Below are 6,827 nucleotides of genomic sequence, written 5' to 3'. Positions count from 1 at the left end.
CCCGGAGTTCGGCCCGTATGGCTGAATTCACGACATTTGATTCTCTCATCTCTGTTATCCGCCGTTTTGAACCGTGTGCTGATGTGGAGCGAAATTCTGCAGCCTATTGTCACAACACCTGTCTCTGTGGTTGCTGACTCCGGTGCTCCGATGACATCTTCGGAGGCACATCCCGGTATGTACCTGTTCAATTCAGGCACTATTCATATTAATCTATTATTTTCTATAGCTTCGGTAAGCCACACTTGCGACGAGCTTGATGCCCTGATTCCTCAACTGCTCTCCAGCCTTCGGCTGAGCCCACTGGTGAGTCATTTTTGAGTAGTACCACAATGTATATTGATTTTGCGGCCAGCCGATGGGTCTGCGGCAGCTCCCACCGGTGGCAGTGCCCCGGCCGTCGGCGCTGTTCAATCCAATAACTCCGGTGCCAACAATGGCTCCCGTGGCCGCACATCGCTCTCGCCAGCGTCGTCCTCAAGTGGATGTATGATCTATCCATCATTTTATGATTTTTCGCTGATTTCCGATGATTCTTTTAGCGGATTATGGCTCCCCCGAACGTTCCAACCGGGCGGCGGCCAATCGCCAAGCCATCCGTCGGTCCGCGGTTCAACGCAACGCCGCGCGCATCAATCAATTACAGCGCTTCCGCCGCAATGTCCCAGTTCACAACCCCAAGACCGCTGACGCCGTATGTTATTTTACTTATATTATTAAGTCCTTTTAACTTCTGCTGTTTCAGGCGGCCTAGACGTTGTGAATACTGTTCTGATGTCAATCATCCACTTGGTTTTTGTTGCTAAATGGGTGATTTGGCATCTCTGGCTCAACTACTCGGCACTGGCAACCTCGGATTGGACTTCTTTCACTCCATCAACTCCCCTGTCCATTTGTATATTACCAGGGCAACTTTCATTTTTCTCTGTTGCCCTTATTTATTGATTTTCCCCTCCTATATGCTTCAAGTTGTTCTCTCCATATTTCTGTTCTGATCTCTACCTATGCTTCCCCTTGTTGTATAGTTATGGTTACTTCTATGACTGGACTTCCTATTTTAGAATACTCCTGTCTTTTCTTGGCCTATGCACTATACCTACCCACTCCTTACTATACTGTCTTTTCTGGGTTCTTACTAGGTTGGCAGAGATGTTGGAAAGCTTGTAGCACAGTTGTACTTTGTTTTCCTTTGTAAATGCATGAACTCTTGTCGCTCTTTTGATTTGATCATCAAATTGTGATCAAATCACTGATGGAATCAAATCCTTCGACTTTCAATATTTTGAACACCTTGTCAATTTTTGTTGATGTTATCAATTCTTTTTGACCGTCTCGGACCTTCATCCTGCTGGTCTTCTATAACATCTAAATCATCAGAAATTAATTCTGAGTCTGAGTCTGAGTCTGAGTCTGAGTGTAAATCATCCTCCACTCTTTCTTTAGGATGCAATCTCATGCCTCCAAATTGCAAGTCTTTATTCTGAAATTGGAGTTCCTCATCCTCTTCCTCATTAATCATCTCATTGAGTTTATCTTGAGATATATCTATGAGTTCTTGGACTTTGACACCAAGACTTAGCTTGTGTCTCTGTGCATATGGCCTGACACGGAACCTGGCAACTTTTCCATGGAATAGTGCACCATTCATTTCTGAGATTATATATGAACCTCCTTTACTTCTGGCAATTATAACCATAGGTCCATTCCATCTATTCTTGTTGCGGCTGCTCAATGAACCTTCTGCAACTGTATCACGGACTAAGACTAAGTCTCCTGGTTTAAATACATAGTCTTTGATGACATGTCTATATTTCTCTGAATAATTCTGGGCATCTTTATGCTTCCATTCTGCAACTCTTTTTCTCATCTTTTGCACATGGTATGTATGCTTTGCTAATGCTTGGGCTCTATACCCCACTAATTCATCTGTTGATAGTATCCTGTCTGGATATTCAACAAGCCATGTTGCTTCTTCTAGATCTAATGGAGTCACTGGATGTGCTCCACAGACTGCAAAATAGGGAGAGCAACCAAGCCCTCTTCTGATGGTGATTCTATCTGCCCATAGTACTTGTGGTAAAAACCAGAACCATTTCTTGAGATCACCTCCAGTAGCTTTACTAAGTGACTGTCTGATATCCCAATGTCCTCTTTCAATAATTCCATTGGCTTGGGAATTGTATGCAGATATTTGTATGCCAACAATTCCATATTTATTTTTAAGCCAATCAAGAGCAGCTATGAAAGGAGTGCCATTGTCTGAAATGATCCAACTTGGACATCCCCATCTACATATTATTTCTTCAAGGAGAAATCTCCCAATTGACTCTGCATTTTGCTTTCTCAAACCTCTAGCTTCCAGATACCTCGATAATGCACATCTTGCATCAACAATGTATGAACACTGATTTGAGCTTTCACTCATATGCATAACATCAGTATGTATTTTCTGAAATATACTTGGTGTTGCAGTAATGACTGGTGGACTCCTAATTAATGACTGTGTCCTTAACTGACAGGCATGACAGGTTTTTATATACCATTTCACATCCTGTTCTAATTCTGGCCACCAAAATCTTAATTCAATAAGAGACTTGGTTGCAAATACACCTTTATGTCCAAGTGAGTCATGTGCTGCTCTGAGCATAAACATTCTATATGGCTTTTCCACTACTAATTTATGCATAGAGTCATCTCCCCTGCGGTATAATTTACCTTGTGAATTCATGAAGAATTTTCTACTATATTTCATGAATCTCTTGTATTTTAGGTTCTGATTCAAACCTATATCTGGCGGCCTTTGTAATGGATTTTTCAACCATGTGTGTACCAACTGAATTTTGTCATCTTGTGCTCTAGCACTGAGACTTCTGTGGTCCTCAACATATGGTTCACTTTTATCAGACTTCAATTCAACATTTGGAAGTAACCCATCTTCTGGTTTTTGATAAAGATATGATGGCATTATAATTCCTTCAGACCTATATATTGATTGTATATATTGAATCTGGGTATTTTCTTGCTCCTGTGCCATGGCACATTCAGATTCAAAGTCTTTAATTGATACAGCAGCACCTTGGAGTGTTTGCATATATCCTCCTCTCTCATCTATATCTTCTTTGAATACTTCAAAGTCCAAAGGCTGCTCTGAAAAGTAGTCCCAATCTGGATGGTCTTCTGGAGGTTTGCTATCTTCAAACTCTTCTTCATCTGGGAACCATTCCTCATCTCCAGGTTGTGGTTCTCTTCTTGAAAGTCCATCTGGAGGAAAGTTGACTCCTCTAACATGTTTCAACTTAAAGTGAAACATCAGAATTTGTTCAATCCAACGGTTAATAGTGGCATTAGGTCCCATTCCTGGATTGTTCAGCATTCCTTTGATATAGAGTGCATCTGTTTCAACTACCAATCTCCTACAGCCTAAAAGCCAATATTGCATTGCTTCTAGTGCTCTCTTCAAGCCATATAGTTCACGTTTTGGTTGAGAGAATCTAGCCTCTCTTCTATTTAGTGTGATAGATGCAAACTTTGCATAGTATCTTTTCTTAGGATCATCTGGGTCTAATTGGTAGATTTGTATACCAATTGCCATCCATGAGGTATCAACTGCCAGGACAATGTCTGAGTCCCAATTATAGTTCAATGGTTTCAAACATGGTGCTGTTGCAATTGCCTGTTTCAACTTTTCCATTGCAAGTTCTTGCTCTGGTCCCCATTGGAATGATTCATCGTTTCTAGTTAATTTCTGAATTGGTCTAGCCAAAACACCATAGTCCTTTATGAACATTCTCATGACTCCAATTGTCCCTAGAAATTTCCTAACATCTGAAACATCTTTCAAAGGGCCCCATCTCAGAATAACTCCAACTCTGTCTGTGTCTGGCTTCCTGCCTTCAAATGAACAGAGATGGCCAACAACATGAAATTCTTCAGCACAAATGATGGACTTTGCACCAGATAGAGTGCCTCCACAGTACTTGACTCTTTGAATTACTCTATTGATATTTTCAAAATGTTCCCAAACAAAGCGACGGATGCCAGGATTATCAGGATGTGTTTCATATGAACCATCTGCTAATTGATATCTTGAACCAGGTCCACGGACTGGGATGTCATCAATATATGGTATTGTTACATGTGGAATTTCATCTCTCAAAATGAATGTGACATCATCATGGAATATTGGAACTGAGTTTGTCCATCCTTGAGGTAATTTAACTAACCTAAGTGCTCCAAATGGTGTCTGGAAAGTTGTAAAATCTCTTGACTCTTCTGCTATGTCTCTATGATCATACCCAGAATATAAGTCTAGACATCCACCACATGCTCTTCCTGCAAAATGATTTGCAAGTTCTTCTGTAGCTGGTGGTATACCTGAGTGTGCGATGGTAACTGCATTTAGTGGCTCTAATGCATGCACAAGACGGATACTTTTCCCATCTTTCTTGATTACTCCAAAGAATTTACTACGATATGCTGCATTAGATGGTTCATATACTCCAGCATCTATCTTTTTCTTGATGACTTTGATAAATTCTTCCAGTTGCCCTCTAGGAATGGGGATATTTTTCTCAACCCATGTTTCATGTTCAATAACAGGAAATTCAACTGGAGGGAAGAAATCATGTCTGAAGCTTCCTCTTTCTTCATCATTCCATGCAAATGCACTTTCTTGATTGCTCATGAGATGATGCAGTACTTTATACTCCTCTGGCTGCAGAAACTTATCTCCATGCAGTTTCTCAACTATTTGTTTGCGTTCTTCAGTATATCTACCAGTTGGTTGAAACACTGGTGGGTTAGCACTTAATTTAGGCATGTTCAGCAGTGGATCTCCAATTATCTGGCGTTTTATCCTATACTTTTCTGGTAGTTCAGTATATACTGGTCTCACTTTCAATCCTACAGGTTTGTATTTCTTTCCTGCAAATACTGATTTAGGTTCATTCTTGTCATCAGTCTCTGCTGGTATGATGGTATCAACCATTTGACAGCAAGCACAACGCACATCACCAAGACTATGTGCTGTTCTTTCATTCATTCCTGATGGTGAGTGTATCTTTTCTGTTTCATCCTGTCCATCTTTATTGACAGTACTCCATGTAAATATTTCATAGGATTTCCCACTCCCTGGAGTTTTATTCTTTGGTCTTGAACAAAATTCTTGAAATAAAGCTGAGGCCTTGGTATCAGCTTTGATATTTTTACACTCCCTAGAAGCACTAATATATGCTTCTTTGATTTCTGTAGGAGTCAACCTATGTTGTTTTGGTTTGAATATTGCACAAATTCTAAATCCTGAACTAGGATCATGGTCAACTTGAATAGCTAGCTCTTCTCCATCCTGATTAGTCAGAAATTCATCGAAGATTGATGAAAACCCTTTTGGGTCTTCAAGCTGGCTTTGGAGAGTTCACTCTTGTCACAGTCAGAATTAGTATTTGCCTTATTTGACTTTTGCTGATTTGACATTCTATCATATGTCTGAATGGTATATACTTTACTTGTATTGGGATCTGTTAAAGTCAGTACCTGACCATCTTTTGAGTTGATTACTTGACTATGAGTCAGTGTATCAAATGGCCTTCCTAACAGTACTTTGTATGCTGGACTATTCAAGATGTGGACCTGTAAATAAACAGTCATTTCTCCCCATTTGAATGGTACATTTCTGGACATGCCAATAGATTGCTCCATGGTTCCATTTGCACTCTCCATATATATTCTAATTCCTGGATCCCAACTAAGCTTGGACTCTTGAGCCTGCTCAAGTGACATTGAAACTATTTGGGAACCAGAATCCAACACAGATTCTACTGGTTTTTGTCCATTTATTATTGGAAAAGTCACTTTCAAAGGGACTGAGTCTCTTGCAACATATACTTGCTTTGGTCTCTCATCCTTTGGTAAACTTTCCAGGTATTGTAAATAAGGGTCCTTTGCTATAACCGATCCAGCCGGTATATTATCTATAACTGTACTGGTTATAAATACACCATGTACAGAGGGTATATCAGAGATATCAAGGGCATCATATTCAAAATTGAAATCAGGCATATTTTGAAAGGGAAACATAATTTCATCAGAGGATTGCATAGATTGTTGGACTTGAGATGCCACTGGCAGTCTCACTCTAGTTAGTTTCAACTTTTCAAGCTCTCTTAATTCTGGGGAAATTCCTAATACTTCTCCCAATGTTAATGGAATGGTGGTCTCATGAATCCTGTCCATTACCTCATTTGCAAGGCCTTCTCTTTGGATTGGAGCCCTTATCCTGTAGAGCTTTTCATCAGGATTGACTTCAAATTGTTTGAAAGGTTGCTCTTCTTTTTCAAAACTTGATTCTTGAGTAACCTCATTCAAAGGCTTTACAAGTTTATAAGGTAATTCCACACTGGTTTCTTTTGAAATTCCCTCAGAAGTATTTGAGCTATGAACTCTTTTCCTTTCAGAGTTCCCTAGTTCTGCTTCTGGTTTTTCATTAGTATCTTTTCTATTTTTCTGTTGCTTTCTCCAATTTTCTGATGAGTCTGATGTAGATTTTCTCTCAGGAGGCTTTAAAGACTGTTTGGCCTCCATCCTTGAGTTCTTTAAAAATCCAAGTTGGACTCTGAGGTTTGCTTACCTCCTCTAGTGGTCACAAATTGTTCATGGCCCTTCTGCACATTTAATGCAGCTAGAACTGCTTGTACAACAGCAGTTACATTATTTTCAGTAGGTTGAACCATCATGGTATGTAACTCTGGAGTTGGTACTGAAGATCTCTTTTGAAGCTCATATTTATACTGACGAATTTGTACTAATTCACTCTGAGCTTCATCTCTTAT

Source organism: Mycena indigotica (assembly GCF_014461135.1).
Source record: "Mycena indigotica strain 171206Taipei chromosome Unknown Mind.scaff0011, whole genome shotgun sequence".
Classification (NCBI taxonomy): Eukaryota; Fungi; Basidiomycota; class Agaricomycetes; order Agaricales; family Mycenaceae; genus Mycena; species Mycena indigotica.
The sequence above is the reverse complement of the archived record's forward strand: the minus strand, read 5'-3'. Positions refer to the sequence as shown.